Here is a 26,640-nt window from a genome sequence, read left to right on the forward strand (position 1 = left end):
GTTACAGTTTCTAAACGCGTCCCTCTGATCCTTCTGACATAGTTAGTGCCCTGACAGTGATACATTATTATTATCTCATCACTCACTAAATTTGTTGATTATAAAAAAATGTAGCCTTATACTACAGCCTTATATTTGGAGCCGCTAAACATAATGGAGCGTAGCAGTAGCCTGTTTAGGGAACATTGTTGTGCACAACAGAAACAGGACTAATAATTTAGGGAAGGCTTCACCTTCTCTAAACTTCATTACCCGAAGCCTCTGGTTTTGGCCGTGTTCCACTGCAACACTGTCTCTGGGCCTTTTTTTCAGTACAAAGAGCAGCTGCTTGTTAAACCTATAGTGTCTACCTTGGTTCCAAGAAACACCAATGACACACAGAGCATTTCAATTACACGTTAGACCTGTTTCAAATTCATGAGTACAAAGAGTAAAGCAAACTAATTATTTGTGGGATAGGCAGCGCAGGCTGTTGAACTTGCATGTACATCAGTGGAGTTTCACAGAGACACCAACACCATATTTAGCAATATGAACCTAAACTCAAAAAGATACCTTTACATCTATCAACTTGAAGGTACCAAATCTTTCAAATGAATTGGTCAGTACCATAGCTATTAAAGATGAACAATAAGAAACCGCATTACCCTAAGATCTAATCTGGAGCTTTAGGTGTATTTAGTGTTCTGAAGACTTTGCACAAAAATATACTTTTGAACATGCGCATGGCAGGTTAAGTATAACACACACAAAGAACAGCTAAACTGAATCTTTTTACTTACATTTCAACAGATGTGTCCTGATGGAGCCAGCAAGTTATCCAGAGAATCTAAAGAATAAAATAAGAATGAAAGATGAAAACAATCAAAATCATGCTCCGTCTTACAGTGCAAAGAGAGGCCAGTGGGCCAACAAGAGGGAGTTCATTTTGTCAGTATCCGGACAGATCATTGGTCTGGGCAATGTTTGGAGATTTCCATATCTGTGCTTCAAAATTGGAGGTGGAAAGAGCATTTAAAACATCTTATTGTACTGCCCAGGAGGAAGTTAGATAAGTAAAAGCTGGAAAATGTATACCCTTTCATGCATGATTTATTAAAAAAAAGTGTTTTTATTGCTCTTGGGGCATGAAAAACAACATTTGAACTTTAGTTTTTTTAATCTAGTTTTTTCAAATTGTCCACTCAGGTGGACAGTATGCGTTTAAGTTGAACTGAAGACATGCACATTTTGAAAAAATTATAAATAAAGATGTGCAAACTTAAAATTACATTATAATAACATAAGTATATTGATTTACGGCCCACAAAGATATTGCAGATGACATTTTCAAGAACAATAGCAGTAACAGTATGAATTGTAGTTTAAATATAGCCAGTAATGCATGACGTACACTTTAGTGGACAGGTGATCAATCATAATTTCCTGCAAACATAAAATCAATACTTGAACAACTTATGAAGGATATGATTCCTTAGTTTTTACTTGATGTCACCAACATTTTTATACCTGCAGGGTCCATAAAAGGATTGGCAAGATATCGACGAGTGATTTAGTCCATCTGGCTTTCTGTCGTCCATCTTGGTTTAGAGAAATGTATCATGCACTTACTGACTTGGCACTGAGTGGCAGTGTATGGGATGATGCAATTGGGTCCTATGTAGTGGCTGGTGTTCAACTATGCCATCAAAACCCATGCATATACATAAAAACACCTTTTGAATAGTTGTCCACTGGTAGTGACCTCTTTGCGTGAAAGGGTTACATAATTTATTCTTTGTATTTTTGTCACTATAGTTTATTACTTGGATACATTATTTTCTTTTAGGAGCTTTCCTGATCCCCTATGTGGTGTTCCTGTTCACGTGTGGAATTCCCATCTTTTTTCTGGAAGTATCTCTGGGGCAGTTAACTGGTCAGGGTGGGATCACATGTTGGAGGAAAATATGTCCCATATTTGAAGGTACATAACTTCAGATTCCATAGAGTGCCAAAGTATTTGAAATATGTATATATTGTTACATTACTGTTGTGTATCAAATGTTAAAATGCAGTTCTATTTTTGTCAAAGGTTTAGGCTACGGCAGTCAAGTTACATTGTTATACAGTGTGGTGTATTACATTGTCATCCTGGCTTGGGCCTTCCTCTACCTCTTCGTCTCCTTCCACACCGTTCTCCCCTGGGCCAGCTGCAACAACACCTGGAACACAGGTAAACATCGGACTGATATTAGTGCAAAGGCCTTATGTAGGTACAGAATTACTGTGAATGGTCATAAATGAAGTTTCTATAACGGGTGCGCAAATCTTTTTAATTTTGTCTCACTAAGATGACTTAAAGGTTATATATTTGGAGCATTAAGACAGCAGCAAACATCTACTTTCTATATTAAGATTGTTGTTGTTGTAGTATAGTAATGGCGTCCTGAACGGAAAATGAAGTCACAATCCCTTTATGTTTAATTGTAGTTTCTCTGTACTTTTTACTGTACTCAAGTTCCCCACAAGGTTAACACTGCAGCTCTGTCAGCACTTTCCTGTTGTTTACAATGTTCAAGATGTCCATCCATCTTCTCCCACTTATCTTTTATTTTAATTAATTTATTGTAATCGTTTATTTGAACCGGGACAGTGCACATTGATGAACACTTTAAAACCAAAATAATGCTTACAAGTGTAAATGAGCCGGATTATAGCTTTGAGCTAATTTCCATCCGTAGTCCCGTCACATAGAACATATAAGAATATGACATTTATATACATAGCAAAAATAAATTCATGATTTGCAGAAAGAGCATGAGCAGCATACAAGCATAAAGTGCAAGAGAAGATAAAAGAGCTACATAAAGTGCAAGAGGAGATACCCCTGTATTAAAGTGCATTTAGCCGTGATTACACGTCTGTTTGTTGCTCAACCATTCTTTAAGTTGTCCTTTAAAACTATTGAGAGTGGGACAATCTCGTATCTCAGTTGGGAGGTGTTAGAAATTAAAATCAATGTTTTGATGGTATAATGTAGCTTAAACATACCGTCAGTTCAAACGCTCTTTTATACTGAAAAACCAGAAATTCTTGTGCACAAGCAGTTAAGCTTTTATTCTGAAAATCCTTCATCTACGGTTAGCATGTAGCATGTGGCTAATATACGATTTCCTAAAGAGGTGAACTGAGGAGCGAAATGACTTGGTGTGGTGAAAACCGAAACCTACTGATTTAACACTACAACGATAGATGTCGAGATACTACCATGTTGAATATTAAATGAAAGTACAGTTTATTTGAATACATTATTGTTTACAGACGAGAGTAGCATGTGACAACATCCGGAATGACCGGCAACCAAACGAGCCGAGAAGTATTGTTTAGAGTATTGATTACAGCGTTTAGAATGTGTTAAATGAAAAGTGATGAAAGAGAATATGAGGAGAAACGGCGTGTTAAGCATATATTGAATGTGAAAAGAACCTATCCTCTGTTTAAATGCAATAACGGACATTGGAGACGAGGTGAGCCGGCTGGCGGGGAGGAGCCAGCAGAGGATATATATAGCAGCGCCGGAGGAGAGATCCGCTGTCTTCTTCTTGCTCAGGAGAACCGGATCACAGCTGTTTGTCTGACGGAACAATATTCTGTCTGTAACACAACCGCGCCTTTTTTAATTAAAGTATCCCATTTGAATCTTTTCAGAGACTCCATTTAGTCTCATTTTAAAGTTTCTCTCCTGGACGCGAGAATAAAGAACACATTTAACAATTGGCGAGCTAGCCAGGATCTCGCAAAACCGGGAGAGACTACAGCAGGCTGCTTGCTGGACCCGCTGGCATCCGTTCAGCACACAGAGAGCTCAAATCAACTAGGTATGGAGAAACCTGTTATATCGAATTCTTCAATAGTTAATGTAGGACAATGTTAGTTCTGTGTGTTTGACGGCGGCCAGCGGATCCTGAAAATAGCTGTGCAATTTAAGTTAAAACAAGCCTAAATTGATAAATATTGGTAGCATTACCACGTGGCGTTGCTTTGTTACAGGCAGGGTGAGTTCAATTTATTTTTTTCTATTTAACCCTGCATGCTATTCGTTTGTCTGTTAGTACATGTCGGCTAGAGGCCAATCACTATATGTGTCTTTTGTGGCGTTTTACGTTTTACGTGAATGGTTTTAGGCCATTAAGCAGTCGGGACTGCTTGAGGCAAAGACACAGCCAAAGTTTGAAGCTAAGGTTATTGGAGTGAGTGTTTTGTGTAACAACAGCGTGAGGCTGTTTTAAAAAAGTCCTATTTCAAGGGAAAGGCCTGAGTAGTTTGAAGCTCTCAGTGGTTACACCATTCTGTTTTTCAAGACATTGCGTTGTGGATTACGGCAGGAAGTGCGACATTCGTGCGTTAGATAGACGATATTCTTCTAATTGTGTTTGCTTAGCGTCCTATTTGTCCCATAAATAGCGTGTTTAAACAGAAGAAATGACCATACTGGCTCTTAAAGTCAAAACATTTACGTACATGGGTAGAGGGCTATGACGTAAGGGTATGAGGCCCATTTATCATTGTAAACTAAATAGAAATGTTATTTTAAACTACAGTGTTGTGTGTTGAATTTACTAGACAAAATATCACCTCACCAATTTCAACTCCAGGTGTTTTCTCAAATCCCTTTGTTCTTCAGGTCAAAGGTTGGAAAACCAGTTGCCATCTTGTCTTGACCTCATGTTCACGGTGAGCCACACGGCAGTCACCATTTCATGAAATGCTAATTGAAGTACTCTGTTTGCTTTAACACACTGAGGGTAGGCATTCCATCTTCTAAAGAACATCATACTTCTTGTTAGAGTTAGAACTATTGGAAGTACTTCTGCTGGTAAATGTGTATTGGCGGCATTGTGAATATTCTTCTTTGCAAATGTGTTTTGGCGGTTATGTGTTGTGTTGTTTAACCATAGTGTAAATTCCTATTTTAAAGATATTTTTGAGGAAACTAAGTTTCTCCTGTGTTAAAAACGAGTCAGTTTTGAAACAGCTATTCCCTAGTGGATTAAGCTGGAATTTAAAATAGCGCACTCTGGTGGTAGTACAGAATTATTACCCAAATAGCGGAAACACCATAGCATTGTGAATATTCTTCTTTGCAAATGTGTTTTGGCGGTTATGTGTTGTGTTGTTTAACCATAGTGTAAATTCCTATTTTAAAGATATTTTTGAGGAAACTAAGTTTCTCCTGTGTTAAAAACGAGTCAGTTTTGAAACAGCTATTCCCTAGTGGATTAAGCTGGAATTTAAAATAGCGCACTCTGGTGGTAGTACAGAATTATTACCCAAATAGCGGAAACACCATAACATTGTGATTTTGAACCAAATTCATATTTCAAAGTCAAAACCATACACGGTACAACTTTATTTTAACATTTCATATTTTAATTTTGCATATTTTTTATATATTAATTAACTTTATTAATATTTTACCTTAAACTTAAAAAAAAAAAAAAAAAATCTATAAAAATAATAAAACTTTGAGCAAAAAAAAAAAAAAAAAATTTTTAAAGTTCGGACGAACAGCAACGAAGGTGCTTGTCGGAAGATTAGTGCTTCATCTTTGATAGGTTATTACATAATTAGAGAACATGTCACCAAAACAAACTAAGTTGAGACTAGACGCAGGGCCAGGCTCAACTGCAGATATCAAGGAAAGGGTAAAAATCAGATCAGATGCCATAACAGCTCCAAATCTTAGACAAAAAACATGGAACCACATGGAGAAACTGTTGGAACAATGGCAAACAAGAGGACTGTATCCAGCTGATGATCAACCAGCACCAACGAAAGCCCATAGAAAAGCAGTAATTGACCATGAAAATGGAGAATACCTGCGAGAACAACAAGCATGGATCAAAGCCGGACAACCCTCTTGGTATGGACCTGCAAAGATTGCTATGAACAAAGCCGAAATAAGGAAAGCACAAGTTACAAGTCTGATGCTCCATTTAAAGTATTCTGCTAGTGGGATGGCAAACATGTGCGTCGCCAAAGAAGCAAATTCGCAAGCAGAAGAAGAAAAAAAAATAAAAATGGAAGAACCAGTAATCCAAACTCCAAAGCTCTATCCTAACTTGGTTGAAGAACCTCCTCCCTACATTTCAGATAATAAAACTCTCCTTCAACCCTCAATACAAGCCCCAACTTTTGGTATTTCGGGAGGAGTATTGGAATTGGAAGGAGTCCCCACAGAAAGAAGTCTCCAAGAATTGGAATACGGAGTAAGAATGCTCACGATTCAATCAAATCAGCTGCTGGAGGAACACAAACGATTAGCCGAAATGCAAGCATTAAGAACTATGCCTAGAGATAGACAACTTCAGCGAGACATGCTACAAACACCTATGTCATTCCAGTCAATCAACAGATCATCAAGTGCAGATCCAGGAAAAATGGCCGCTTATGAGAGAGCGGCAGAGCCTATCTTCTCTCTTCAACCACAAACAGCAGAAGAATGGAGACAACATCTCATTCACCACGATACCAGACACCAGGCGGCTCTAAAGGGACTTGATGAAGACGATCAAATCCAAGCAAGGAGACTCGTGAAGATACAAATAGCTGAGAAAGATGCCGAAGCTAATAAAAACAGGAAAGTGGCAAGGCAAATGACAACTAAAGCAGATAAGACCATAGAAACAGAGACAGTAATGCAGACACCACTAACAGTTCAAGCTCAGGTGGCGCCAGAAAATCAGACGCAGTACCAACAAAGAGGTGGAGGAAGTTTCAGAGGAAAGGGCAGAGGAAGAGGTTTCCAAAAAGCGGGATGTTACACATGCGGTCAGGTGGATCATTGGGCCAGAAACTGTCCGCATCAACAGATGCCATACAATCCTACACAATTCCAGCCCCAGACACAGCAGTATTATCACCAAGTACAGCAACCGTTTCCGCTTGTGTATACTCCTGTCCAACCAAGCCACGCCCCCCGCAGGATCCTCTACATTGTACGTACAATTATATAAGGCGACCGGATGAAGAATATCAAGATGCATGGATGGAAGATAAAGAGGGAAGGATGGAAGATTTGACTGTAGACATCTACGTCGGACCACAGGGTGTAGCAGCCGCGGTAAAATTCACACCAGAACAAAAACAATGGTACAATTTATCTGAAGAAGCTGTTCCTCATGTCACACTCGCCATGACCATAGGAGCTGAGTCCAGATCATTGGGTCCAATGATAAAGACTGCATTGAACACAGAATGGTTGGCGACGGAATCACCTATTCTGTGGCAATCAACAGACCAGACCATCAGGTGATGCATCTTCAGCACTAGAGTATTTGGAAATCCAGCTACATAGAGCCACATATGTCACCACAGGAGGGAGAGGTTGAATGTTATTTAAAAGATAGTGAGTAGAATATTGCATTTACACAGAGCATCCACAGATTAGAAGTAGCAGAGTAGAACATTTAGTAGACTATTTTTGTAATTATGAGAAGGAAAATACATTACGAGTGATGTTGTTCCCCCACACAGAAAACTATTGTGTCCACACAACTAGTGAGGTCAAGAAGACGGGCTTCCACCCAAAATATGCAAGGGGCGGCGATACACCTGACGTGAAGCTGTCCAGACCTGAAAACAGAAACTCGATTCTGCTGTGGTGAAGTCTGGCTACAAAGGGAGGTGTCCGATAGGGTCGCTTGTCTCAAACCAGTGAAGAAGTCAACAAGAACCCAGCTGAACTAGAGAGTGACTGTTAACGGGAGAACAGTGACGGAGCGACGGAGACTGGCCCAACATTTTCCAGCCAGTACATAGATGGACCCCGTCAGAAGACCGGGGCTGTGTTTAAAGGGGAACTTCATTTATTGTTAGCCAGAAGTGCAGTTTTTAATCAAACAATTATTTGATTTATGGAGTCAGATTACATTTTTCTCATAAACACAATTTTATAATCGGTCTGAAGTATCTGTTTTAAGGCGTGAGCTGCAGATTAGATAACATAACACTGATTGAGAGCTTGGATGAAGAAGTTGTAGGGTTTTTACAACAGTTTCAAGAATCAGTCTTTATTTATTTATTCTTGAGTAACTTTACTGATTTGTGGTGTTGTGCGTAAGGCAATATCTCGTTTGAGTGAGGGGCACCAGCCCTTCATGCAGGTCACTCTCTGAGAGAATAGTTCATATTTTCCCTCCAGTTTGGAGAAATATTATTTTATCATATGTTAGTTCAGCAGTGTCAACCAATCCTCTAATCCTAGAATTATTGAGACGCATTAGCGACACCAGGGGTATTGTTTTTCGCAGCAACGATGATGCATAATACCATGACAAAAGCCATTATTGAAACAAGTAAACTATTAGAAGTGCTAATTGCTGATTTTTTTATAGTGAATATGCATTTATACCATCAGAAAACCATAAATCATACGATATTTTTGTACCCCTTGTGGGTACACGGAGAAGTTATATTTCTTTAATGCAACGTTATGGGTTTTACATGTCCTGTTCAGAATAGGGTAATCATTGCAATATTAATTGAGCATTTTATGCTCAAAGGAGGGAGTGTCATGATTATACAGAGATGTTGATTTCAGTGACGTTGTAGTTAATAAATAATAACATGTAGTCAACAAGAGGTATGCCGAAGCTCGGGCCTTCTCCAAGGAGGGAGTGGTCCAGTTTGAGATATTAGACAAATAGAAGTGGATGAATATGTCAGAACTCTGAGTAATATTATGCAAGTTTTGTCTACACAGCAGGCTAGGAAAACTACAGAGATACCAGACGAGACACCAGAAGAGACTCCTGTTCGGCCAGGTGATTGGGTGAGGGTGAAAGTTCACAAAAGACAGTGGGCTGATCCCCGGTGGACGGAAGCGTGAAAGGTTGTAACAAACTTCACACACGCTCCGGTTTAAAGGTAAAGAAAAAGGAGCAAATTGACACCACCTCACACATTGTCACCCTTCACTGGCAACTTCCAGAACATTATTGGGAGTTAGGACTGATTTAACAGAGCTGGAACAAAACAATAAATAGAAATAAGATAAAGATAGAAACAGCTCAAAAGACAAATTGTCTATAGATTTTTATAGATTGTACATTAATGTGAATACCTATTTTTTGTTTTACATCTGTAAAAAGAGTCCAATTTGTTATGTTATTTTTGTACTCATTATTTAAATTCTGTAACGGACACAACCAGGTTTAAAATAGAGATGAGAACAAAGCCAAACCAATTGTGGGGTCCCCTAGGGATAAGAGTCAGAATAGCATTGTTGATTGTGCTCATTACACTTGGCACCTTTCTGGTTGGAAGGGGAGTACAATATTATGTAAGACATGGATCCATTAGTTCACTCATAGAATGCCCACATCACTAACAAGACTCCAGCTGTGTTTCAGAGACTTTCACTTATCCCCAGAGCCAAAAGATCAGCTGAGCAACAAGAGGAGGAGTTAGAAATACTCGGTCCCAAACAAGAGGCGGTTATAATCAAGATGATTCACCCCCTTATATGCAGTTCTTGTATCAAATGATGAGATGGGTTTAAGTGATTGGGATATGTAAGTGATGGGGATTTACAGATTAGGGGAATCTCTAAATACACTGGATCCATGTTTTAGTCTGTACCAGAAACACCCCCTGTTAAGCTATGAACAACCGATCGGTGACCTGAGCACAATTATTGAAAATGATTGTTAGACACAGGCTACTAACCCACAAGTACAGCTTTGTACGTACAAACTCTATGAACAAGATTCCCCAGCAGATAGTGGCGACATTGCAGATATGTCCAGTCACCAAAGTTACTACGGTTCTAAATAACAGTGAGATTTAAAGTGATGGAGAAAATATGGAGACGTTCTTTTATAGTGTGCGAAATATGTGGTGCTTGAAACATCTAGGTATTTAAATTTATAGAAGAAAATGGTTTCCTGAAAGAGTTAATTGGAATAAACATGTTACAGTGGGTGAAGGCAATGTTTAGGGATATGGTAAAATTATTAGTAGACATGAATTGTGTTTAGATGGCATTTAACAACTAAGATGGATAGTAAGATTAGGAAAATAGAGTGGAAAAGGTTGGATTTATTTTACCTCAGTGTGTTAGAATTTAACTATACGTAATGCCTCCCGAGATCTCTCTCTCTCTCTCTCTCCGCCTATCAGAACGCTACGACCCCATCGTCCAAGCAGACAAAAGACCTCACCACGGAAGACTCCTCCTCCTCCATAGAACAGACAGAGAACCAGAGCTGAACCAACAACTCCAACGCTGCATCCAGAACTATCTCCACCTGAGGCACCAAGAACCAAAACCAGGTGACATAAAAAGGCACACTCTCATCGGTCCCCCACAGGACATGAAGTTCCAAGCTGAGCCACAAGATTTGGGCACAAGAGCAGAGTGTGGGACATGAGAGCGGAATACGCCCTCCATGCAACAAAGTAGAGACTGTAAAGGAGGAGATGAAAAGCAAAGCAGATGGGACACTGAAGAGAGTTACAGCGGAAGGATCCAAGAGCAGATGGACTGAGGAGAAGGTGGACGGAGGAGAGGAAAGAACGGAGGAGTTGGCATGGTCCGGCAGAATGTGAGGGGGTCGTGGCTTGACAACCAGAGGGGGAGAGAAGGAAAACGGGAGTGAGTGAGTTTACACATAAACATACTTATTCACCAATGAGAAATACGTAAAGAAAAAGATTTATCAGCCATGAATTAATAAATTGGTGAATTTATAAAGAAAAAAGAGGAAACTATTAAATAACCCTAAAAACACACTGAGGGTAGAACATATTATTCAATCTTTTCATCATATGAACAAATTATTCTTTAAGAGTTTTTTTATTCATGTGTGAATTTGGGGAAGATTGAACTTGTTACAGTATAGATCTACAGTTTAAAGGGATGGTTTTAGTAACCACTCTATAAAAGCAGACAAATCTTTATTTGTATGGAAAATGTTAAAGGTAGAGCTAGTACCAAGCCAAAGATGGTGTTCCAATCTAGAGTATTGATTTCTCCATTGTAGCATGGTTATTACCTCAGGAGGGAAGATTAAGGTGGAAATAACATTTGTTTTTCGTCCAAGATGTAGAGTTTTAAAATGACACTGGGCAAAGAGCGAAAGCAAAGTTTAATTTAAAAAAAAAAACTAATGTAGTTGGGAGTAATACATGCGGGGCCTTGGATCACTCATTGTGATGGTACATATTTGTTACAACAAACATCGTTTAGGGAGAAGGGGTCGCTCAACCCACCCTGCAGATGTTTTAAATCTTACTTGCAGCTTCAGAGGGAGCGCACGGCACCAGAGTATGAGTTTTAAAAGACAAGCGCCACCAGCTCCTAAAGGTCATCCATTCACCAGATGACCTGACTTTTAGAGATGTTATTTAAAGGAGAAACATATCTGCCATAGGTGTAAATTCCTGAATTAAACTACAAACCATTAATGAAATGACTTCTGTTTTTAAAATCCTTGTTAAAGGAGGGAGTAATTATCACATGCTCGGGCACCCAAGGTTCCACACACTGTAAAAGGGGTTAGCATAGTTATTTAAGTAGACCATAATTGAAAATAAATTAGTATAATGAGTTATTGATATTCCACCGGTTTTCACACCATTTCAGGGACTTTATCACTGCATTAGAACAGACCACCCAAAGGTACTGAGTAGGAACTTTTAAGTGATGAAACTCTACAACTGTTGTAACTGACCAAAATCTTCTCCCAGAAATGACTGTCTAGAATGCCGTACCCCAGAGTAGAACGCACAACGGCCCCTTCTAGAGAACATATTACTTTCATACCTTAAATGGTATGAAAGGAGGGAGGGTAAATTTCTCAGGAGGAGACAGTTACAAATGCTAGCAGAACAAGACGACCCACCCCGTATACAGATGTGGATGACAATGATGAGTTAGTTTAAATGATATGGATGTTCGGAGATGAGATTGATCAATGAATGTCCAGCCGATGTGATTCTTTAAATGATGAAATCATGTGAAGAAGTGAGCAAAATTAAAATGGAGTGAATCCATTTCAATTTACTTCATACTATTCCAAGATAGTATATTTTTATTATTCCAATTAATTTTACACTATTCTAAGATAGTCCATTTTATTTGACTTTATTATTTTATACTATTCTAATATGGTAGATTTCATGTTGTATAAATCATTGCTATTCTAAAATGGTTTGTTTCTTTTCACTTTGTAAAAACAAGTGCCTTAACACTGAGCGTGGTATGAGAACGGTTTCTGTGAAAGGAGGGAGGAAGAAATGTTCTGATACCAAGCCATTGCTGCTATTTTGAAGAATGATATTGAATGTAAACACTAGAAGTTATGCACAAGGGAAAACTTTTATGTTTGAACACAGACAATCATTTATTTTGTATTTTTGTAAAGCCGGCTGTGAAACCATTCCATTTGATTGTATGTTTGTTAATATGAGATATGTAATATGCAAAGTTCAGATGAAGAACTCATTGATTTCAGTATTATACACACCTTTTAGTTGTGTAAGGAGGGACTGTTAGAAATTAAAATCAATGTTTTGATGGTATAATGTAGCTTAAACATACCGTCAGTTCAAACGCTCTTTTATACTGAAAAACCAGAAATTCTTGTGCACAAGCAGTTAAGCTTTTATTCTGAAAATCCTTCATCTACGGTTAGCATGTAGCATGTGGCTAATATACGATTTCCTAAAGAGGTGAACTGAGGAGCGAAATGACTTGGTGTGGTGAAAACCGAAACCTACTGATTTAACACTACAACGATAGATGTCGAGATACTACCATGTTGAATATTAAATGAAAGTACAGTTTATTTGAATACATTATTGTTTACAGACGAGAGTAGCATGTGACAACATCCGGAATGACCGGCAACCAAACGAGCCGAGAAGTATTGTTTAGAGTATTGATTACAGCGTTTAGAATGTGATGAAAGAGAATATGAGGAGAAACGGCGTGTTAAGCATATATTGAATGTGAAAAGAACCTATCCTCTGTTTAAATGCAATAACGGACATTGGAGACGAGGTGAGCCGGCTGGCGGGGAGGAGCCAGCAGAGGATATATATAGCAGCGCCGGAGGAGAGATCCGCTGTCTTCTTCTTGCTCAGGAGAACCGGATCACAGCTGTTTGTCTGACGGAACAATATTCTGTCTGTAACACAACCGCGCCTTTTTTAATTAAAGTATCCCATTTGAATCTTTTCAGAGACTCCATTTAGTCTCATTTTAAAGCTTCTCTCCTGGACGCGAGAATAAAGAACACATTTAACAGAGGCTATTCCAGAATAAGCTGCCTTTAATGGAGATGAGATTTTGTCCAAAAGTTGTCCGTCTATGGCAGGGGTTCCCAACCTCTATTGTGCCAAGGACCGGCAGATACATAAAAAAAAAATCGCGGACCGGTTGTCAATTTTAGCTGATTTGAATATTTACTCACCAGGTGACAACAGAGGCTAATTGTATTTAACAGCCTGAAGAAATACCAATATGCATCCAAAACATATTAACAAAGTTTAAAACCAGGATACAATTAAAACAAATCAGGACCACACACATATTGATATAACTGAAATGTCAGTGAGACCCCTGGGCTTGTTTGCCAGCCATAATAACCTATGGAGTTGGCAAGATGTGTGTAAATTACTGTTCATGGTAATTTGAAAACAAATGCCGTTGTTGGACACACACAAACACACCGAACATACACACACACACAGCGGAGCTGAGCAGAGCACATACAAACACACATCATGCGCCTTTGTGACCGGACATTTCCTTCATACAACGAGTAATAGGGGGAATAATCGGGCCATTCGATGTGTGTGAGTGTAGAGGTGTGTGTGGTTGAAACGTAGCAGCCTGCAGTGGGGAACACAGTGAAGGCGGTGTGTACGCGCTGGTGCTGCACTTCTCAGAGGCTGCATCCTGATGCTGCAGCCATTTCATGAAATGAAGGAGGTTTTACAAATAAACAAATAGCTCTACACCCCTGGCCGCAATGTCCTTAAAATGAAGTCCGAGTTCGAAATATATCTCAAATAATGAATGCACTGCCATTTCCCCACATAAACATAACAGTCTGCGATGAAACGGTTGTCTCCTGTGCTCCACTTCCTATTGGCGCACCGGTAACTTTCTCTGCGCACGAGAGGATGAGACCTTATGCTAACCAATTTTGATTTATTTTGTATGTTTTGGATGAAATAATATGACTATTTTTTTTTTAATAAAATATTTTTATATATTCATGATTCTGCAAATATTACGATAAACTCACACCTATTTCGCGGCCCAGCAGTAACACCCCGGTGGTTGGGAACCCCTGGTCTACGGTGGACTTCACAGTATCCTCTGGTTTCTGACCTAGTCCAGTGTGTTTTTTGTGGATGAATGGCCAGTCGATGTAAACATTTATAAAAAAAACACATACTTTTAAAAGACTTAAAAACGTAAGTGGTCCTTCTGTGGTCGGGTCGCGGAGGTAGCAGTTCCATCAGAGAGCCCCAAACGTTCCTTTCCCTGGCCACATCAACCAGCTCTGACTGGGCGATTCCAAGGCGCTCCCAGGCCAGCGACAAAATATAATCCCTCCACCTGGTCCTAGGTTGCTGGACGTGTCTGGAAAACCTCCCTATGGAGGCGCCCAGGAGGAATCCCATTTCGGCCGCTTGTATCTTGTATCCGCTTGAGAACTTGTTCTCTCGGTCATAACCCATCCTTCATGACAATAGGTGAGGGTAGGAACGAAAATGGCCTGGTAGACAGAGAGCTTTCCTTCTGGCTGAGCTCTCTTTCGTCACAGCGTAAAGCGTCTGTAGTACCGCTCCCGCTGCCCCGATTCTCCGGCTCATCTCACGGTCCATTGTTCCCTCACTCAAGAACAAGACCCCGAGATACTTGAACTCCTTCACTTGGGGTAAGGACTCATTCCCTACTTGGAGTGGAGAGTCCATCGGTTTCCTGCTGAGAGCCATGGCCTCAGATTTGGAGGTGCTGATCCTCATCCCAGCCGCTTCACACTCGGCTGCGAACCGATCCAGTCAGGGCTGAAGGTCGCAGACCGATGAAGTCATTAGAACCACATCATCTGCAAAGAGCAGTGGTGCAATCCTTAGCCCACCGAACTGCAGACCCCCTCCCCTACGTTTGAAATCCTGTCCATGAATATCACAAACAGGATCGTGACAAAGCGCAGCCCTGGCGGAGGCCAACCCTCACCGGAAATGGGTCCGACGTAATGCCGAGGACCCGGAAACAGCTCTCGCTTTGGGAGTCCAGAGATTGGATGGCCCTGAGTAGAGACCCCCTCACCCCATACTCCAGCAGCACCTACCACAGTAACTCCCTGGCAGTGGTGGGCCGTCAGGGCCAGAAAGGCCTTCTCTGCTGGCCTAAACATCATCAGAATATAAATTAAATGTTGATATATTTTTTCCACAAATATGTATTAAATTATTCCCTGTAGTCTATTCTCTTCATTTCATAGCTTTCCTCTTGGTTGCGCTGCTTCCAGCCTCAGAACGAGATTTGGAGGGTTGGCCTTTATGTTAGAGCTTTTATCCAATCATATTTCAGCCATAATGTGTTGCCAGGGTCCAAGAAATCTGCCCTTAGGCCTTCAGAATCAACAGTGCGGGCGCCTGTAGATTAAAGTGAACGGAAACAAAACTGTGGCGTTAACCAATCAGATTTTGAGTTGGCGACAACGGGCCAGCTAGCAGGCGTACGATGACGTTAGCACGTGCACGTCTTTTGATTGGATACGCACTATTGAGAGGCAGAGCTATGTAGAGCTAGCAAACTGAACTTGAATTTGAACGAGCTAATTTGTGTAGATTTCTACAAGCTGTTTTTTTTCAACCCACAATGGCTGAAGGAGGAGAAGAGATCGATTTGGTCGCAGATATAATTACAACGCCATTTTCAAGACGAACTTTTCAAGAAAAGCTAGACATCGTGAGAAGAGAACGGCCAACCCCGACGCTAGCGAGCCTATCACAGCGGGGGAAAGGGTTTTTCCGCCACTTTCAAATCACTAACTACGAGCGGTACCCCTGGCTCACAGCCTCCGAGAGGCACTGCAAATTGTACTGCTGGGAATGCCTGCTATTTGCAACTGATCGATTTGGTGTTTGGAGCCACACTGGATTTGCAAACTTGAGTTGTCTAACCAAGGCAGCAACGAGACACCAAAGCACGGCTGGGCACTTACAAGCAATGGTGCTTTTGAAAACCTTTGGGGACACCCGAGTGGATCTACAGCTCAACGAACAAGTGCGCCGGGAAACGGAGCTCCACAACGAAAGGGTGAACAAAAATAGGGAAATATTGAAAAGACTGATTGATTGTGTCCTGTTTTTGGGTAAACAGGAACTTTCATTTAGGGGACACGATGAAAGCGCCGAGTCCAGAAACAGAGGAAACTACGTGGAGCTTCTTTCTTTGCTTGCTGAGAACAACACAGACTTGCATTACCACCTGTCCACAAACAAAGTGTTTACTGGGACGTCAGGCAAAATACAAAACGACCTGATTTATGCTATTGCTGAAGTGATTGGAGAAGAGATCAAAATGGAGATTAAAAAAGCACCCTTTGTCGCTGTTATGGTGGACGAAACGACAGACGTGGGTAATGTAGCACAACTGGCACTTGTCCTGCGTTATGTGACGGACACAGGTGTCAAGGAGCGGTTTGTCAGATTTGAAGATGTTACAAGCGGCAAGCGAGCTGATGACATTGCCGCTCTTATTTTCCGTTTCATGGAGGAATATGAATGTAGTCTGGATAAAGTTGTGGCACAGTGCTATGATGGCGCAGCGGTCATGGCATCTGGACTAAACGGGGTGCAGGCTAAAGTTAAGGAGAGGGCACCTATGGCCTTATTCATTCACTGCTATGCACATCGACTAAATTTAGTACTGACTCAAGGGGCCTCAAAGCTTAAAGAATGCAAGGTCTTTTTTGCCAGCCTCAATGGCCTTGCAGCATTTTTCTCCAGATCCCCTAAGCGCACGCAACTGCTGGATGACATTTGCAAGCGTCGTCTTCCTAATGTTGCACCAACGCGGTGGCAATATACATCAAGATTGGTCAATGCAGTCTTTGAGAAGAGAGTTTCCCTAAAGGAGGTGTTTGACCACATACTGGAACATCATGAGGAGTATGATGGGGATACTATGCTTAGCGCTGATGGATTTAATGCACGTCTGGATGATTTTGAGTTTTGTTTTTTGCTTGAAACATTCAATGGGATTTTTAAGCATTCAGATGTGCTCTTTGGAATACTACAGAAACAAACATTGGATGTACAATTCTGTCTGACAAGGGTGAACGAGTTTTGTGACACAATTGAGCGAGAGAGGTGCCAGTTTCGTCAGATCTACGAGGACACAGCGCGCATCTCAAGTGGTCCGAGCGCACGCAGAGGCCCACGTACAGCACAAGGAGACCTTCGCGCATACTACCAACAACTCCACAGCAATATTCTGGACAACATTCTTTGCCAGATGCGGAGTAGGTTTCAAGACCACGAAAAATTAATGTTTCTCTCCCTCCTGGACCCCCAGCACTTTCAGACCTACCGGAAAAAATTCCCGCATACAGCCTTAGCCAAATTAACACAGAGTCACGGAACACTGTTCGATCTGTCCCGGCTAAAAACAGAACTGACTGTAATGTATGCCATGACTGATTTTGAAGGGAAAAGTCCCATTGATCTCCTTGATTTCCTTAAGCAGAAAAATCTGAGTGAGAGCATGGGGCAGCTTTACACATTGGCATGTGTGGCAGTGACTATCCCTGTGTCCACTGCTTCTGTCGAGCGGTCATTCTCGGCCTTAAAGCGAATTAAAACTTATGCCAGAAATTCTACTGGACAGACTAGGCTTTCATCATTAGCCTTCATGTCTATAGAAAATGACTTATTGGTGGAACTGAAACGCACAGATAAACTGTACAACAGAGTCATTGAAGTCTTCTTGAGGAAAGAAAGGAGGATGGATTTTGTATTCAAATAATCAGTTGTTTTGGTGAGTACAAAGCATTTTATTTTTTATTTCATTTTAATATATTTTTGTCATTTTATGTCGTTAATATTAAATCAATATTAACGAATTAATATATATGTAATTAAAATGACAAATATATAAAAAATAAATGTTTGATGCTTCTGCAAGAGATATAGAGATGTGTGTGGCGCACTGGCTCAGCTGTGCAGTAAAAGTACTCAAGGAGACTTGTTGAATTGTTTTGGTTTAACCTTTATCAAAGTGGACATTCAGTGCTAGGAATACACTTTCACCACTGTCGCAAATATATCCTCATGAACAAATGCAAATTATTTGTTTGTTTTCTTTTATTTTCAGTGAATAGTTTGTGTCTTTATCGTCACGTTTCTTAAATGAAACTGCTTTGGGTGCGACAATGCGCTGTTTAGTGAACAAACTTGGTTTGGTGGACTTAATAAAACTTTGTAGACTAATGCCTTAAAAGCCCCTTTTATTTTTAAGTTTTGACCGTATCCAAGCGATCTTAAAGCTGGTAGTTTAACACTCTTAATTGTAAATGCGGATATATTGATTATAAATGCTTCGGAAATATTAATATAACTCTGTTGTACTTGACTATGTTAAGGTGATGCAACGCCCGGTTATACTGCGTTTCTGTCTAAATGTATAGTTTCTAGAGCCATGGCGTCATAATGATGGTATTAAGAGGTGGAATAATTCAGGTAGGACTGTGTAGGACATCACTGAAGGCCTAGGTGTGAAATGCACGGCCCGCCACTGCTCCCTGGGAACCCGGTCATATGCCTTCTCCAAATCTACAAAACACTTGTAGACCGGAAAGCGTACTCCCAGGCCCCCTCTAGGATCCTTGCGAGAGTAAAAAGCTGATTTACACACACAGTGTGTGTGTTATCTGATTTTCCCGCTGTCTGTTGGATGGAGGCAGCCAGAGAAGCTTCGTTCATGGGAATGTAGTTAAAGCACTAAGACTACCAGTGGTAAGGCAGGAGATGCTACATCTTCACACTTTTGGAGCCACCTCTCCAATAATAGTACAGCGCAACGTTGTGAAAGTGTCCCTAAAAAATGTGTGGAATTCACAGCAAGGAATAGAGATTGAAGCAGTGGAAACCCCTCAAGTGTGCAGTGCTGTGATAAAAGTGCCAGGCGAACCGATCCAAAACGAATTACAGAAAAAGGGTCTGCAGCTTGCTGATTTTCCATTGGAAGGCGCTGATGATCCAGAACTGTCTGTGTTAATAGGAGCAGACTATTACTGGAAAGTAGTGACAGGCAAGGTCCAGAGGATAACAGAATCGCTGGTAGCTGTAGAAAGCAGCTGTGACACACTGACACTCAGATCTCCATACAGCTACACGCTTTCTGGGAGGTGGAGTCACTGGGCATCGTTCATGAAAAAGCCCAGAGGAAACAGAGGCTCTTCAAAACTTCGAACAGACTGTAAAATACAAGGATAGCTGCTATCAAGTCGAGTTGCCATGGCGACCGGAGAGACAAGATCTCCCAAACAACTTCAGAGTAGCAAAGGGGAGGTTTGACGGTCTTAAGAGGAGACTTAAAACAGATGTGACCCTGTACACAAGGTACAATGATGTCATACAGGATTACCTGCTGCAGGGCATCTGTGAGGATGTACCAGTGAACACATCAGCAGAAGAGCAACCGGAGGCTGTGAAATATTACATGCCACATCATGCTGTTATCCGAGAAGATAAATCAACAACTAAACTAAGAATTGACCTTTCGCAAAGCCACGCCCCCCCTTGGTTACTGTTGCTAGTCCGACCAGCTGAGAGCCAGATGCGTTAAACAAAGCCATAATGGAGGGTCTCCGTAACGTCGGAGTCGCCTTAACAGACTCATTATGGAGCAATAACGCAGCAATATCCTCCAGGTCCCGACAAAAGGGGCTACAATACGCTATGGAGGGTTATATCCACAGTATAAACATTAGAAAAGAGGGAGGCACAACATCAATAGAGGCACTTGCATACAGGTCGCAGTGCAAGAGTGAAAAACCACATGAGCTGTATGTCAAATTCGACGGAATTATTATTATTATTTTGGAATAAAACAATACAATCACAAGAGGCATTAAATGTTGTAGTTTGTCTAAAGTTAACTATCGTTTCCTTGGTGGCTTTCTGCATCCACCTTGTTGTTCCTTTGTGGGGGTCGGGGTGCCCACTTGTGAAGCAGGATTAGGGAAGTCGGCAGTAGGCTTTCCATTAACAAAATGCTACAAAGATTAAAGCAAAATATAAATGAATGATTGCCTGTTGGCTTTCTTGTTTGTGCTTTGACCACAGGTAGACTAATAACGGAGCTCAGCTGTTCAGACATTATTATGCATCAAGTGATATACATGGTCAAAACGACCGAGACGCACACAGCTTACAGCTGTAGTCGTGTGACTTTAGCTAACGTTGATTAGTTAATTAAATTAGTTAGTTAATTTTTGAATGTAATCTTTGCTAGCTAGCTAGCTACGTTAGCACGTATTTACCTTGGAGCAAACGTATTTGTGTTTGTTGATATTCGCCATATTCAGCTTTGCATGGGGCCTGCCGCATTTCTTTATCCACTGGCGGCATCTCTCCTCTCGGGTTTTGGGTTTAGGAAACGGGTAAAATATCACCCCCCCCCCCTCTAAGCTTATGGGATATCTGCTATCCGATTTCCAAAGACCATAAGCACAACGCTTCACCATTTTCGCAATGAATTTGAACGCTAAGCTTGTCGGACTTCCACAGGGAGCCGCGCACGTGATCGAATATGATTGGACAACGGGCATTTAGGGGCGTGGCTTTGCGAAAGGTCAATTGTGTTTGATGTATCATCACATGAAGAGGGTTTCCCCTCACTAAATGACTGTTTGCTGACGGGTCCAAACCTTAACCCAAATCTTTTAGATGTGCTCATTAAGTTCAGACTCCACCAGATAGCCTTTACTGCAGATATTACCAAGGCTTTCTTGCAGGTAGCTCTATCAGAAAAGGATAAAGATGCTGTTAGGTTCCTTTGGCTACATGGGCCTCCAACCAAAGACGGTAAAGATGAGCTGCGTATCATGAGAATGAATAGAGTGACATTTGGAGTGTCACCTAGCCCTTTCCTGTTAGCTGCAACAATAAGAAACCATATCAATCAGTATGAAACAGAGCAGCATGTAGCAGTGGAAGCACTGAGAGAGTCTCTCTATGTTGATGATTTCATTTCCAGCTCATGTGATGTGGATGAAGCCTTTTCTGTTACCACAACAGCAAAGGGGATTCTGTCTCACGCCGGCATGAACCTGTGCAAATGGGGGACAAATTCACCAGATCTGAGAGCCAAGTGGACAGAAAATGGAGTGGAGCACACAGCAGAAACAGCCACTTGTGGAAATGTACTGAAGGTGTTAGGGTTAGTATGGAAAGCAGAGATGGATCATTTTGTATTTGACTTAAAGGGACTGCTGGACATTTTAAAAGGCAAAGAAAATACAAAAAGAAGTGTACTACAGACATCAGCTTGAGTATTTGACCCTATCGGTTTCCTGACTCCCTTCACTATAGGAGTAAAGTGCCTGTTTGTTACGACTGGGGCACACAAAACTGATAGGACCCAAATGCACGACTCCAGCCAAAAGATAATTCAATAAAAAGGTTTTTACTGAGGTGTTAAATAAGGTAAGCCATTCACAAGGTAAGCCATTCACAGGGTTCAAAACGATCTGGCACTGAGCACAGGGAACACACAGAATATATACAAAAGCAAGGGACTCCACAGGTGCAAACAATAAGGGCGGGGCAGATAATCAGGTCAGTGAGCAAACAGGCAAGGTAGGAGTCAAACTACCTGAAATGAGAAGGGAAATGACAAAGTAAAACAAGAAATGGCAGACACGGAATTTGACAATAAAGACTCACAGAGAAATAATACTAACAGATCTGCCGAGACACAACACTGTTTCAAGAACTGTGGGAGAGGGGAATCGGTTGGGATGAGCAGCTGCCTTCATACTTGGCTGAAAAATGGGATCAGTGGTGTGCAGAGCTGCCAAAGCACCACCTGGTGGCCATTCCGAGGTGGTACCAAATTGAGATCCAACCAAACTCACAGACAATCAAACTGCATGTCTTCTGCGATGCCAGCGAAAAGGCATACAGTGCTGTTGCCTATTTACAAGGACAAAACAAAGATGGAGAGGTTGTAACAAGTTTTGTGGCCTCAAAGTCAAAGGTAGCTCCATTGAAGAAAATGTCAGGACCCCGCTTGGAGCTTATGGGTGCACTAATCGGGGCAAGGTTAGGGAATAATCTTCTAAAGCCACTCAACATGGAAAAGATTCAGCTTTACATGTGGACAGATTCAATTATCGTTTTCCATTGGATTCCCAGCTCAGCACAAAGGTGGAAGCCGTTTGTGTCAAACAGAGTAACTGAAATAAAAGGACTCACAAATCCAGAGTTGTGGGCTCACTGCAGCGGCAAAATCAATCCTGCTGATTTACCCACCAGAGGCCAGAGCGTCGAGAACCTCATCCAAAGCAAGCTGTGGTGGAGTGGACCCACTTCACTGTTATCCACAGATGGAGCAGGAGTCATTGATGAGAGCTGTGATGCAGATGAGGTGAACGCTGGGCTTAGGTCTAAGTTTCAGGCTGTAGTACAGTTTACTAGCACTGAAGAAACTGAACCACTACTAGACCTAGAGAAATACAGCAGGTTAAAAACTGTATTGAGGATAACTGCATGGGTGAAAAGGTTCATAGCTAATGCCCGTTCTAATCAAAGGATTCAGGGAGAGCTAAGTTCAGAAGAGCTCACAGCAGCAGAAGTGTACTGGGCAAAGGTAACCCAAGAGCAACATTTCAACCAGGAAATGTGAAATCTGGACAAAACATAAAGAGAGATTCGAAAATCAAAGACTTGAAACCATTCTGAGATGAAAATGCCCTTATGAGTGTAGGAGGTAGGCTACAGCACTCTGATTTCAGTTTTAGGGAGAAACACCCATGGGTGCTACCTAAAGATCACAGATACACTGAGCTATTAGTTCAGCGTTGTCATGAGAGAGTGATGCATTCAGGGGTCAGAGATACTCTGGTTGAGGTGAGAGAGAGATACTGGATTTTAAGGGGGAGACAGCTAGTCAAGCGGGTGGTATCACATTGTTTCATTTGTCATTTGTTTGGAGACTGAAAGCTAAACCAGCACAGCAGGTTACAGCTCCACTACCCAGAGACCGAGTGACTGAGTCACCACCCTTTGAAGTAACTGGGGTAGATTTTGCAGGGCCATTGTATGTCAAGTCTAGCAGTCAGGCTAAGAAGGCATATATTGCACTTTTCACTTGCGCTGTCACCAGGGCAGTGCATTGAGAGTTAGTGTCAGATCAGACGACAGAAAGTTTCCTCTTAGCCTTAAAGAGATTTATAGCAAGACGAGGACTGTGTAAAGTTATTTACTCAGACAATGCTAAAACATTCAAACGAGCAGAACAAGATCTAAAGGAACTATGGAAGTCATTCAAGGGCTAAGAGCTCACAGAGTTTTTCACTGACAAGGGGATCAACTGGAAGTTTATTGTCGAGCGAGCTGCTTGGTGGGGCGGCTTCTGGGAGAGATTAGTGAGATCTGTTAAAACATGTTTAAAGAGGGGCATGGGGAAGGCTTCACTGAACTTTGAAGAGCTAACAACCATGCTTGCAGAGGTTGAGGCTGTGTTGAACTCCAGGCCTCTATCCTATGTACACAATGATGCATCAGAGCCTCAGCCACTTACCCCCTCTCACTTCCTAGTGGGGAAAACACTAACCTCTCTACCACCAAAAACTTTGCTTCCACTATCTCAGGCCAACAATGCGAGCAGAGAGGACATGAGCCGGAGATGGCGGTACGGGCATAGACTCTTAACCAGCTTTTGGAACAGCTGGAAAAAGGACTACTTGATGGAGTTGAAATCAGCTCACAGGTGTGAAACACCTACACCCACTTTGCTGAAGGTGGGAGATGTCATCCTTATCGGAGAGGCCAACACTCCCAGGCAGAATTGGAAAATGGGTAGGATAACAGACCTGTTTCCAGGGAGAGATGGACTCATTCGTTCCTGCGTTGTCCGGACTTCTACGGGCAGTTTGTTGAGGAGACCTGTTCAGTTAATATATCCATTAGAGATAAGTTAATGGACTGAAAAGTGATGAAAGACTGTTCATCGTGCGGGAGAATGTTGTAACTTGTTATTTAAGGCAGTAAAGCATTTGATTATTTGATTTCTTGATATAAGTTAAAAGGTACGTTTTACAAGAAATGCTTTTATTTTGAAGTCCAAGTATGTCTCTTCCTCTAACTGCTTCCTGTTGTTATCAAAATTGAATACGAGCATGTCGAGTGCATTTTTTCTGTCTTCTACTGTTCTTTTTGGAAACTCTTTAAGGAATATAAAGTAAAGGTTCAGTTTGAAATAGACTGCTTGGTTCTTCAAGATATTTAAAGCTATCAACTTTATGCAGAGAAGTGCCATCCTTACATGTTATTACTACATTAGGTTTGGATTCGAGATTCTGCCTGGTACCAAAGACATGGTATAAGATTTTGTTTTGTTAAGCAGTAGTTTATTGTGTGATAGCCAGTCCTGTAAGATATTAAAATCCGATTGAAGAGAGATCTCAATTTGTGAAAAATCAGATTTGAATGTATATATGACAGTGTCATCAGCATAAAGGTAAGTACAACAATCAATGAGACAAGAAGATAAATCATTTATGTAAACAGAGAAGATAAGTGGGCCCAGAGTTGATCCTTGGGGTACACCCTTTTGTTGGTCAGACTGTTTTCCATTAACAACCACACATTGCTTTCTACTGTGAAGGTACGAGTTAAACCATAACACTGTATTATTAGAAAGGCCAATGCCGTGAAGTTTATCCAAGAGCAGATATCGATCAACGAAATCAAAGGCTTTTGTCAAGTCAATAAAAATGGCACCTGTGAGTTCACCATCATCTGCAGCAGAGTACAAGTCATTCGTAAATTTAAGTAGGGCACTTGTTGTGGAGTGATTAGGCCTCAAACCAGATTAAACCGGAGATATAATATTATAAGTATTGAGATAATGTGACAGTTGATTATAAATTATTTTCTCCAAAACTTTGGAAATAAAACAGATTATAGAGATTGGTCTATAATTATTTGTATCAAGTAAATCACCACCTTTATGGAGTGGAATGATGCCTGCACATTTCCAAATAGTCGGCAACTCACAGGTGGACAAAGACAGGTTGAACAAATCAGCAAGTGGGTACATGAGAATATGGGACGCAAATTTTATGAACCTGTTTTCTATACCATCGAGTCCTGCACTGCCATTCACTTTTAATTCTGTGATAGCATTATGAATTTGGTGTGGTAGAATCTTCTTAAAAGAAAAAGAACTGTTGCAGTATGAGTTACTATTAGAAATACCAGTCGTCAAATAGTGTGGAACATACATTAGCGAAATGCTGATTTAATATTTGGGCAATGGATAATGGGTCATGAATTATTGTATCAGCAGTTCTTATTTTATTAATAGAATGTTTACCTGATTTATTTCAAATAGATTTAATTTTAGTCCAAAATTGCTTGGGATTCTTAAAGTCCGATGTGAGAGATTCTTTATCGTAGTTCGATTTAGCATTTCGGGATTTGGTATACCTCAGATTTCGAAGATGCCTGTATACTTCCTAATCGGCTATAGTTTTGAAAGACGATATATCGACCATGCTTTATCCCTTTCCCTAAAGAGACTGATGAGTTCAGAATTGATCCAAGGGAGATGTTGACCTTTGACCTTAACCGTTCTCACAGGTGCATGTTTGTTCATGACATCAGTGAGCTCTTTATCCAGAAAATCCCAAGCATCCTGTACAAAAGGTATTAGTTGGAATCTGTCCCAATTAAGGGCAACAACATCATTAATAAATAAATCAACATTCAATTTTTTATATTGTCTGATTTTGACTAGTTTTGGAGGTAGTTTAATTAATTTGATTTTCCATATGCAATAAGCAATTGAATGATCGCTGAAGTAATCCGACATGACACCAGCTTTTAAGATTCTGTCAGGGTGTGACACCAGTATGCAGTCAAGCAGAGATTGGGTTCTAAGAGTGATACGAGTTGGCTCATTAATTAGCTGTTTAACATTTAGACTACTGAAAAGTTTTTTTTCTCTATCAGATGATTTATCCAACCAATCTTTGTTGAAATCACCAAGCAAGATTATTTCATTTCCACAGGAAATGGAGTTGATAGTGTTAATTATGTGGTTAAAAGACTCTGCAGGTGAAGAAGGTGGCCTATAGATGCTACCAATAGTTAAGCATTTATTTTCATGAAAAATTATTTTAAGAAAAATGCATTCAAAATGTAGAGGCTCTATAGAAGTAGCAATTAGCTCAGTCACAAGGTCAGAGGAGAGCTAAATAGCCACGACTCCACCCCTGCTGCATCTATCAGATCTGTAAGGCAAATAATTTGTGATTTGTAGTTCACTATCGGAAATGTTGATATTAAGCCAAGTTTCAGAGAGTGTGATGATTTTACGTTTATGTAGAACAACCCATA

General features: G+C 40.8%; 1 protein-coding gene across 1 annotated transcript in view; it reads left to right on the plus strand.

Moving 5' to 3' along the window:
• Positions 1-1,835: 1,835 nt before the first annotated feature.
• LOC307019746 (sodium- and chloride-dependent betaine transporter-like) overlaps positions 1,836-26,640 on the plus strand; it is a 33,601-nt gene continuing 8,796 nt past the window's right edge. Inside the window, exons 1-2 of the mRNA XM_079650827.1 lie at positions 1,836-1,963; positions 2,072-2,212. The gene's annotated coding sequence lies outside the window, so the exon portion shown is untranslated. The remainder of the gene's footprint in view (positions 1,964-2,071; positions 2,213-26,640) is intronic.

The sequence above is a fragment of the Notothenia rossii genome, assembly GCF_949606895.1.
Source record: "Notothenia rossii genome assembly, chromosome: 9".
NCBI lineage: Eukaryota > Metazoa > Chordata > Actinopteri > Perciformes > Nototheniidae > Notothenia > Notothenia rossii.